We start from the raw sequence: 12,359 nt of genomic DNA on the forward strand, positions 1-12,359 counted from the left end.
GCATATGTAGCAGAGGATGGTCTTATCTTTTCTCAATAGGAGGTGGGGCCCTTGGATCGGTAGAGGCTTGATGCTCTAGTTTAAGGGAATTCTAGGGCAGCAAGGTAGAAGTAGGTGGGTAGTTCGTTGAGCCCCCTAATAGACGCAGGGGGTAGAATAGTGGGTTTGTAGTTGGGAAACCAGGAAAGGTATAACATTTGAAATGTAAATAAATAAAATAACTAATAAAAAATAAAACTTACACTATAAAGTGACCGTGAAAAGAATTTGAAGAACAGTAGTTTAGAGCTTTTAAGGCAGATAAAGCAGAACACTGTATAGAAAATTCAATACAATTTGTATTTTTGAAATTATTGTTACATTCATTCCTTCCCTTTCCCTGTCCAAATCATCCATTTACCATTCTGCTTTCTTTCAAATTCATGGGCTTTTTAAAAAAAGTAATTGTTATTACTTGAATATAATGTTCACATAATGTTACTATGTACGCTTCTCTTCATGGCTGGTATTTTGTGCTGGTCAGACAATTGCTGTGCTCTATTTTAGACATGTGCTGAAAACAGACACTGGATTTTTGGGAGGGAAATCCAGTGATGGAAAACAAACAGGAGTAAAGAACATAATGACTCTGTCTTGTATTTGAGGCGTCTTGTGACACTGATATAGGTATGGTATGGGCACAAAATCTGGTAAATTTCAAAGTTATAGAGCTTGAAAGATATGAGTCTTATCAATAATAAGGTACTTCCCTATTCACTCTTAATGATAGGATTTCTCTACATGTGTGCAATGTTATGATATTTCCTGATTGACTTGTAAGTTTGGGGGGCATCCAGTGTCTACTCTAAAGCTGTCGACCTTCTCTGTGTCCTTATCATCTGGTCAAGTTTTAATGTTTCATAGTACAACAGTCTTAACACATGTTAAGACTACTGTGAGCATTCCAAGTACATCTTTCCTATGCTTATCTCTGTTTATAATCTAAAGAACTTTTATATTTTAAATTTATAGGAAAATTAAGAAATTCCTCCTTTAAGTTAGTTGATTTTATATAGTCTAGTGATATTGTGCATTACACTTGCAAATTTGAACAGGCTTAGTTAAGTGCCGTACCACTGAGCAAGTCTCCAAACATTTAAACACTCTGATGATAAAGACTTACAAAAGACAGTCAATGCCATGTGAAATATATTTGAGAATATTTCTTCCTTTAATACAGATTACAGACATGTTCAATTGGTTTACATATTTTAGATATACTCTACTAATATGTTATACATATGTAACAGATGAATATAATATATCTGTAATTTGAGCAATAGAAATCTAAGTTTTCAATATATTTCTACATAATTTTTGGTCTTTTATTTTAATCAAAAACAAATGAGTAGTGTATTAATTTTCCTTCATGAAGCTGTTTGAGTAAAATGTGAAGGAAAATTAAAAATAATACCCATAATCTACATAATGTACATCATTATATTCTGTTTCCTTTTATGTTATGTTTTTAATAAACTTTGCTGCGAATATTACTACTTAAGATCCCTGAAGCGTCTGCTATGTATTAGAATAAATAATGATCAGTACCTTTTAGTTGGTGTTTTAAACCCAGTGATGATTTCATCTCTGTATATTTGATTCATTATTCTAGGTTCCATTTACTCAATCCATCATGTTGTGATGTGATGATGACAAAATTAGCTATTAAAACATATCAAGGATATTATTAAAGAAGTTCCACAGGGACTAGTTTTCATGAAGCAAAATAATTTTAAATCATAATTTCTGTATGGCACCCCAAAAGAACTTTCTTTTATTACATTCATAAGTGAACATTTAAAAAATCAGTTATTTCAACTGATGCATTTTCAAAATAAATCACATTGGATATAAGATAATTTAAAGAAGTATATAAATAGTGTCAGCAGCTGTCGAAATTAAATAAACCTGATAGCTGGTATTTGCGTGATTGCAAACATATTTTATGACTCAACAGCATTGCAGTATTTTCCTAATTTTTGTTACAAAGCAAAGTAAAACAACAGTTTATTGGGGCAATACTTCATACTGACCTACTTCTGTAAATTGTCTTTAAGCTCTAGGGCAAAAAGATGAACATTCATGTTTTTAAATTGAATACAAAAGCAGTTTTTATCCTGCAGCTCTAGTAGCATAAACTGTCAAATAAGACCATCAGATATATATATATATATATATATATATATATATATATATATATATATAAACATTTTGCTTGTCAGATTATTTTAACACTTTCCTTGCTTTGTGGCATGTTGTACCTGGGGTAAACTACATAGATATTAAATTATTCTCTTATAAATGTTACTAAATAGTTCTGGTTTTGATGCTCTTGATTTTCAAGATACGTGACACAAGTTCTGTGCTGTTCCTTTAAGAAGTTTCAGAATAGAAAAGTAAGTGTGCTTTTAGAGAACAAGAATGAAAGAAAACATTACAAATTGAAATAGAAACCAGAATAATCACTAAGTTATATAGAGGATCAAACCATAAACTTATACTGTTTATTATCAAAATTTAAAAAATAAATAAAATGAAGGTACACATGAAGAAAGGCAGCCTAAATATTATTTTTATATTTTTCCTTACAGTTATTTTCCTATTATGCAAGTGAATTTCTATTCAATTGATTACAGTGTGGTTTGTCAAGAAATTTTAAAGGAAAAATACTTAAAGAGTTTTATATATATATATATATATATATATATATATATATATACATATATATATTACAAACTATTAATTCAGAATTAGTTTTTTTGAGATAAAAACAATATTTAGTGTAATTTTTTAATAGCTATTGACTTCAAAACCATAGTTTTGGTGGAAAAAATTAATATCATTTGATTTTTTCCAAATCCTTATGTTGTTAAAAATTTAATAAGTGAAAATGACCTTTCATCTAATTGGAAAATTCCATTAAAAGGGAAGCAATGTTTGGAGCCTATTAATTTTCTTTGCAACATAAAAACTGCTCTTACCATTTCCCTCCAAAACTAAGGTTCCTGTTTCAGTGTAGTTACACTTATGCATACTTAGTTACATTTCAAAAATCTATATAATTTAATTGTTCAACTACACATGATCAATGAAGGAAGTATTACAAATTTTATGTCTTTGTTTTGACTTTATCAAGTTTTTTTGCCTCAAAATAGGAATGTGTACTGTCATTTTAATTGTAAATTCATTATGATAATAAGAATCCAGTTTTCTTTTATGAGAAGAGGCAATTGGCTGGAGCTACCCTAGATATATGAAGTTTGCCTTATACTGTGTCAGAAGCATTCAATTTTCTGTTAACTGTCTGTTAGGGTTTTACATGTATGTAAGTATCTAGACACCTCATTAGTAAACTTTCTTTATATCTCCAAGATGATCAAAAGCTCCCCTCTAATTTTCTGGGCTAGTATTAGCATGATAGGTGATTTCTGAGGTCATTTTTCTCTTTTCTATTTAAGTAATTATTAAATGTTCTTTGCCATAATTTACCTGAATAGTGTTTAAAAGTAGCTATTTTTTTTGATAGCTCTTCCACACACAGAGAAAGAAAATCTCATTGTTTCAACTTTATGAGATTGATTGGAGTACTCCTAACACCCATAGCATGGGACAGAACTTGAAAGTGGTGAATAATAATAATTGATGCTTTCCCCTATTTCTAATAGTATACTTGCATATCTTTTTAGTACTCAATGCTATATTAGAATTTACTTGAATAAAGAAAACATGATTTAAACAATCATGTTTTAATTCTATTTAAATCTTATTGCAAATGTAGTAAAATAATCATAAAGAATGAAAACCTTCACAAAATACCAAAGCATCAGTTTCCTTTTATAAGTTTTATCATAGTATTTTAAGTAAAATTTTTGTTTATGCTTTTTAACAGATCATACTTTGACCCCGAACAACACGACAGGAGCCTGACAGAAGTCTTGCATGAAGTTAGAAAGTATCCTGCTGTAGGAATGTGCTTAAATATGTCAAAAGTAAAAAATACGACATAATACAAACTAAGTCACTGAATACCATTTGTCAGTCAAACTATACTTCAGGTTCCATCGTGGGTTCTTCTAAGGTCTGTCGGGTCAGAATGCCAAGGAAATGAGACTCATGCTTTGCTTAAGATTTAATATGCATTGAGCTAGTACTAAAGAATGCATATACTAATTTGCAAAGTGGCCCTTCTTTAATGTATACAGCTTTTTGAATATTTTATCTTAAGCCTCTATCATTTGATAGAATAGAACTAAATAAAGGTAAAGGCAGATGGATTTAATTGCTGTTTTACCAGGGATAAATGTTACATGACTTAAGGTCTACTGTCTACTCCTCTTTAGATTATAAGTATAACTATAGATATTTTCAAGTTGGCTGGCAATTTCAACTTAATTGTTGAGTCATAAAAAGTTACATGTTTAGTTATATGCATTTTCATGCCTTTATTCCACTCCAGAATCACAAAACCTTGTTAAAAACTGGACAACTGTTGAAGCAAAATAGGTGATTTCGTACTTACTGTCCAACTATCATTTCCTACATCATAGTAATGACTATTTCACCTTTTAAAACAACTGTCCTGAGGTTAGTACATAGAACAGTGATCAAGTCCTAATTTTCTGATCATCACTCTTTCCTGTATATCAATAGAGCTGAAGATGAACTTTGCATTAAGACAAAACTGAATTTCAGTAAAAATATTCTATGTGGGAGGTAAAGACAAGAGGTTCAGAATGTAAAGGTTGTTCACCAGTTCCTTGTGAGTTCAATTTTAGCCTGGCCTACAAGAGGCTTTGTTAAAATAAAAGGAAAGAAAATAGATAGGTTAGTCCTTAGAGCACCAGCAGCTCTTTCAGACTACCTGAGTCCATTCAAGACACCCACATTGAAGTCTAAAAGCATATGTAACTCCAGTCCCTGGAGATCTTAATCTCTTATTGACCTCAATGTCTCCAATGCATGCATAATAATAGACAATTATTCAAGGCAAAACAATCATCCATATAGATTTTTTAATCCAAAATAGTAAACCCAAAGAAAACCAATGTGAAACACTCTTACTTTCTAGTTGCATCTTCTGGGAAAAAGTTATATTTTTTTTCTGTAAGATATACAAATTATTAGTTATGTCATAGTATTAACAACATTAAATTATGAAAGAAATTCAAGATGTTATCAAAGAGGTAGATACTAAAAAACAACATTGAGCCTAACTCACTTAAGTCAGTATCATGAGGAAAACTTTAAATTGTGCTTAGAAAGAGTATAACAGATAAGTGTAATAAAGCAAGCAAATGCTTAAAGTCTGCACATAATTTTTAAGACCATGAAAAAAATTGAAGAGCTTTATTCAAAAATAGTATTATGGTAAAAACAATGAGAATCTGTTACAACATCCCACCTGCTGAATGTAATATAACAGATAGTCACAGTTAGGTGCAGGCAGCTAGAAACATTGTATGCTTGGATAAATCTATAACATGCTCCTACATGTAAAGCTCAGCCAACATAGTAGAATAAGGGGCAGGAAGATTTATTAACTTTACATCCTGCTCACTGACCCTCTTCCAGTCACCGCCTCCCACAATCCTCCTACCCCCTCTTCTAGAATGGGTGGAGACCCCTTTGATATCCCCCTAGCCTGGTACATCAAGTCTCTGCTGGGCTAGGCACTGAGGCTATACAAACCATCTCAGCTAGAACGTCCTATCCCACATACAGGCAACAGCTTTTGAGATAGTCCCAAAAGAAGACCAACTTCCCATTTGCTACATGGAGCAGGGAGGCATAGGTCCAGCCTCTGTGGGTTCTTTGGTTGGTGGTTCAGTCTCTGAGACATCCAAGGGTCCAGGTTAGTTGACTCTTTGGTCTTCCTATGGAATTACTGTTCCTTTCGGGCCAGTAATCCTTCCCCTATTCTTCCATAAGATTTCCCAAGCTCCATCCATTGTTTCTAGCTGTGAGTGTCTGTAATTGTCTGAGTCAGCTACTGGGTGGAGCTTGTTAGAGGACAGCCATGCTAGATTCCTGTCTACAAGCGTAAGAGAATGTTATTAACAGTGTCAGGGATTGGTTCTTGGAGGAAAAAGATTTTAAGAGCAAGAAAATCAAGGGTTTGGTTTAAGATTGTGTCTGCTAATAATATAAGAAGATATACCATAAAATCTCAGCATCATGACTAACCCAACATGAGTCAAGTATGACACCAAACAACATACCAGACTGAATGGGAAAACCATGAGGCCTCACCCTACAAAAAGGATTATAGACTCCTGAAGAGACCAGAGAGCAGGTAAAGTGGTCTTCCCCAGGCAAGAAGATAAAAATTGGCTTTCTGCTTCCTAATGGTCAACACTAAAAACATTCCTACAAAGAACATTACACTGACTAAGTAGGTTATATTTAGTAATATTAGTATGCAACAACAATTATTGAAAAGGGACTTAAAGTTTAAGGAAAACAGGAAAAGCATTTGGAAAGGTTTTTAGGAACAAAATTAAATAGAGATATTGTAATTATATTATAATTGCAAAATTAAGACAATAAATAAAAAGAACACTGAATGCACTCTAGTTGAGAGCTGGACAGAATTTCATGGGAGAAAGAATATCAGTATTACTTCATTCATTAGGTTTCAAGTTGCATAAATTTTGTAGAAGACTGAGAGTTAGAGATATATCATCATATATCTAGTCCTTACCCTTAGAGTAAAACGTCCTTTATTGAACATCGAATAAAAGTCTCTGAAAAATCTTCATCATAGCTTGTTTGTGGAGGAACTGTTGGAAGTTGAGAGACAACAGTCAAGAGTTATTTAGACCAATATTCCCTGTTAGAGGCCTGCCTTTAGAGCTGTACTTCACTCAGAGAATGCCAATGAATTGTCTGCAAGTGCCAATAAAATTAAGTGTCTCACAGAATCTTCCCCTGAGAAAAGAGAGGGCAAATGCTCCCTAAGGATACTGAGCTGATTTGTAGTAGAATATGATGAATTCCAGATTTAGAGCAGTTAGGAAACTGGAGGTAAAATAGAAAGTCACTAAACTACAGGCCGAGTGCATATTTCACGCTACAAAGGAGGTGCAGAGAAAGTTAAGAATTTCTTGCTCAGGATCAAACAAGACTGCTGCAAACTGTAGGATATACTGACATATGCACAAAAGTTGGGATCAGCATGAAGGTTCTATTTCAAAAGAGCAACATTGAAAAGGAAAAATATGATTCTGCAAAACATTAAGCATATTATATAAATTAGTCTACTAAAATTATGGCCTATAAAAATTAAATGACAAAGTATGTAAAAGAAACACGTAGTGCCATATAAACACAGCAAATATCAGGGGACCTGAAAGGCAATTAAAATATAGATGTGAGACAAATTCTCAAATCTGATGAAAAGCATTAATATTTGTGTTGCTCTCCTAAAAGCCTTAGAAAGAACAAGCAACAGAAGTTTCATACCCAGAAAGCAACATATTAAAGATGATGATAAATAATAAGTTGAAAACAGGAAGAGAAAATAAATTATCATATTAGTCAATATTGACAGGAAATAAACTGATAAGTAGAACTGCAATGTAGATATTTCAACCTCAAAAAAATAAAAATTGATAGGATAGCTATTCAGATGATTACATTAAAAGTACACGATCTTACAAGATGATGTTTTGACAGGATTCTTCCAACAGTAGAAAATAGTTTTCCTTCTGTGATACAATGAGCTTAGTGCAAAGAAGTCTTCAATAAAGTAAAATCTCCATAATTAATATTATGCTCTGAATACAGTGGAATAAAAGTAGAAGACAATAGCAAAATAAAATTTTGGAAACTGTCACCCATATGGGTATTGAATGTTGTGTTACTAGAGGTCCAGCTCTTTTCCTTATAAGACTACAAAAAATATTATATTCAATTACTACTATTAAACTACAGGTGAGGAAGAAACACAATTCATTCCCCAAATCTGATGAAAATAAGAAAAACTAGCTGGAAGAAGTCAGAAAATTTTTAATTATATTTAAACAATTTCAGTCTCTGACATTGATAAGGACAAATAGGCCATGATCCTAGGACTTATCCCAAGATGTAATGTTAGTAAACGTGGAAAACTAAGTGCTTTACACCATATTAGTAAGAAATTGAACAAAAGTAGATGAGCAAACACAAACTCTAAGACCGATTCATATTTTAAAAAACTAGGCTAATTAGTAACTGTGAAATGGTCTGTGTCTGATAAAGTCACCTCTGGGATCCTGTAACGAGCCTCATAGTTTAAGTGTTTCAGAAGGAAAATAAGAGACATTTAGACTGACAATCAAGATTGCATTTCAAGATGCCATGAAATTGTAAGAGAATTCTATGAGGGTCCCACACATAGCTGCAACAACAGATGTTATTGTTAGAGTAGGGAAGCTCAGAAAACCTCTGGAGTACACTAGTATTCAGTTACCCATCTTTTGATTTTGAAAAATTGGAAGGATAAACTGAAGAAAAAAATTAATGATATTATTATTTTTAAGGCCCTCAAACAAATTAAGGTGATAAAATTCATGGCAGACTTCAAAGGAAGGAAATCATATATTCATCACTGTACTTTTTTTTAGAAATGTCATCAAAACATAAAATTTTCCTGAACAACCTTAGAACAAATTGCAAAGATTCTAACTGTACTTCAAATATGTTTACAAAGCTGCAGTGACCAATACTATCTGCATCTGGTGTAAGGGACAGGCTCACTCATCCGTAAGTAGAATTAAGAGTAAAATAGTAAACTGTCAGGACCATGCTCAGCTTCTCATTAAGGAAGCAAAATATTCAACAGAGAAGCCAAAGTTCAGCAGACATTGCTACAGTAAGAAGGTATCTATAAGGGAAGGACTGACTTTGGTCTACTTTTTGGCACATAATATACTAGGAATGTACATGGATGAAATAGGATATAAGACATGAAAACAGAAAGATTTAAAAAAACAATTTTAGTGTTTTTAAAGCTCATTTTAGGGCCTCCTTACTTAGCTATGCTATAAACACTTCAGAGAATGTATGAAAATTCATATTATCTACAACATTAAGATATTAGAACCCACAGCACACATGAGAACTCTACTATAAAGAACCAACAAACCCAAAAGCTGGTTCTTTGAAAGAATCAAAAACATAGATAAACACCTAGCCAAACTAAGTAAAGAGCCCAGAGGCAGTATCAAAATTAACAAAATCAGAAATGAAAAGGTAGACATAACAACAGAAATGGAGAAAATGTAGAAGTACCTGCAGTCTCAATTACCTGGACCCCCAAGATCTCTCACACACTGGATAACCAAACAGGCAGCATTCACCAGCTCAAATGAGGCTCCCAACCAATACATCAGAGGAGTGCCCAGTGTGGGTTCAGTCAGAGAAGATGCACCCAATCCTCAAGAGACTGGAGGCCCCAGAGAGTTTAGAGGTCTGGTCAGACAGGTGGGAACATCCTCACAGAGACAGGGGGTAGTGGGAGGAGGTATGGGATATGGAACAGTTGGAGGGTGGGTGGACCTGGAGGGGAATAAAATATGAAATGTAAAAAAAAGAAAAAAATTAATAATAATAATAATAATAATAATAATAATAATAATAATAATAATAATATAGGTGAAATGGATGATCAACTAGAAAGATACCGCATACCAAAGTTAAATCAAAGGCAGGTAAGCTATCTAAACAAGCCCATATCCCCTAAGGAAATAAACTAATTAAAATCCTCCAAATCAATAAAAGCCCAGGGCCAGATGGCATTAGTGTAGAATTCTACAAGACCTTCAAAGAAGGCCTAATACCTATATTCCTCAAATTACTCTATAAAATAGAAATAGAATGAACAGTGCCTAATTCATTCCAGGAAGCCACAATTACTCTGATACCTAAAGCACACAAGGACACACACACACACACACACACACACACACAGAGAGAGAGAGAGAGAGAGAGAGAGAGAGAGAGAGAGAACTTCAGACTACTTTCACTTATGAATATTGATACAAAAATACTCAATAAATTTCTTGCAAACCGAATCCGAAAGCACATCAAAACCATCATTTACCATGAGCAAGTAAGCTTCATCCCAGGAATGGAAGATTGGCTCAATATTGAAAATCCATTAACATAACCAACTATATAAACACACACACACACACACGCACGCACACGCACACGCACACGCACACACACAATCATTAGCTGCTAAAAAAGTATTTGACAAAATTCAACACCATTTCATGTTAAAAGTATTGGAGAGATCGGGAACTCAAGGCCCATATGGAAATACAACAAGAGCAATTTACTGCAAATAAAGAGACAATATGAAATTAAGAGATATTTGAAGCAATCCCACAAAGATCAGGAACATGACAAGGATGTCCACTCTCCCCATATCTATTCAAAACAGTACTCGATCAATAAGACAACAGAAATAGATCAAGGGGATACAAATTGGCAAAGAAAAAGTAAAGCTATCACTATCTGCATATGATATGATAGTATACATAAGTGACTCCAAAAATTCTACCAGAGAACTTCTACATCTAATAAAAACACTTCAGCAAGGAAGCTGGACATAAAATTAACCCAAATACATCAGTAGCCTTCCTTTATACAAATGATAAACAGGCTGAGAAAGAAATTAGGGAAACCACACCCTTCACAATACCTGCATATAATGTAAAATATTTTGATGTAACTCTAACCAAACAAGTGAAAGATCTGTATGACAATAACTTCAAGTCTTTCAAGAAATAAATCAAAGAAGATCTCAGAAAATAGAGAGATGTCCCATGTTCATGGATTGGCAGAATTATCATAGTAAAAATGGCCATTTTACCAAAGGCAATCTACAGACTAAATGCAATCTCCATAAAAATCCCAAATCAATGATTCAAAGAGATGGAAATAACAACTCTCAAATTCATCTGGAAAAGCAAAAAATCCCAGAATTGTGAAAACAATTCTTTTTTGTTTGTTTGTTTTATTCATTTTCATTCAATGTAGAAAATACAGGCATCTTTATTGGAATCTCCTGAAGTCACTAGTTGGAAATTTGATTCTAAAAGAACACCTTCACAAAATATATCACACCTTTCCTCATCAATGGATTGTGGCAAATCCAAAGATAACACAGATACAAAGGTTTGTTGACAAATTTTTAAGATAATAGTAATTTTTCAATAGTTTTGGTATTATATACCATAGATTCATGCACGTATAAAGCTAATTTTTTGCAAAGATCATTTTTTGTGGCATCAGCATGGACTGGTTTTGTTTTTTAAATCATTTTTCCTTCATTATGTCCAAATTTAATGGCATCTTGGGCAGATTTCATAACTTTCTGGTTATTTACCAATGAATAGTGTTGAATATGGGGAGTCTGATTCTGATTTGAAGCTTTACAGCACTGCTGTAGAACCCACCCCCAATTCTTATCAATAAAAGATCTTCTGGGGAATTGCCATCCCTGACCTCAAGCTATACTACAGTGCAATAGTGATTAAAAACTGCATGGTATTGCTGCAGACACAGATACATTGTTCAGTGGAAGAGAACCGAAGACCCAGAGATAAAACCAGGCATTTACAGATACTTGATCTTTGACAAAAAGCCAAAAATATACAAAGGCATTTTCAATAAATGGTGCTGGTCTAACTTGCAGTCTGCATGTAGAAAAATAAAAATAGATCCATATTTGTCACCTTGCCCAAAGCTCATGTCCAAGAGGATCAAGAACTGCAACAGAAAACCAGATACACTGAATCTAATAGGAGACAAAGTAGGAAAGAACCTTGAAGTCATTGGCACAGTTGAAATTTTCCTAAACAGAACCCCAATGGCTCCTGTTCTAAGAGTAAATATTGAAAGCTTCTATAAGGCAAAGGACATAATAAATAAGATAAATTGGCATCCTACAGATTAGGAAAAAAATCTTTGCTAATGCCACATCCAATAGAGGGCTAATATCCAATATGTATCATGAACTCAAGAAGCTAATCACCTAAAACCAAATTAAAAAAATGCGTTATAGAACTAAACTGAGAAATCACAACAGAGGAATATAAAATCATTGAGAAACACCTAAAGACATGTTCACGTCCTTAGTGATCAGGGAAATGCACATTAAACTACCCTGAGATTCTACCTTATACCAATCAGAATTGGTAAGAGCAAAACCTCAGGTGACATCACATGTTGGTGAGGATGTGTAGAAAGAATACTATACAGTTGCTGGTAGGATTGCAAACTGCTACAACCACACTGGAAATCAATTTGGAGGATCCTCAGAAAATTGGAAA

Source organism: Rattus norvegicus, chromosome 2 (genome assembly GCF_021556685.1).
Source record: "Rattus norvegicus strain SHRSP/BbbUtx chromosome 2, alternate assembly SHRSP_T2T, whole genome shotgun sequence".
In the NCBI taxonomy this organism is placed as follows: domain Eukaryota; kingdom Metazoa; phylum Chordata; class Mammalia; order Rodentia; family Muridae; genus Rattus; species Rattus norvegicus.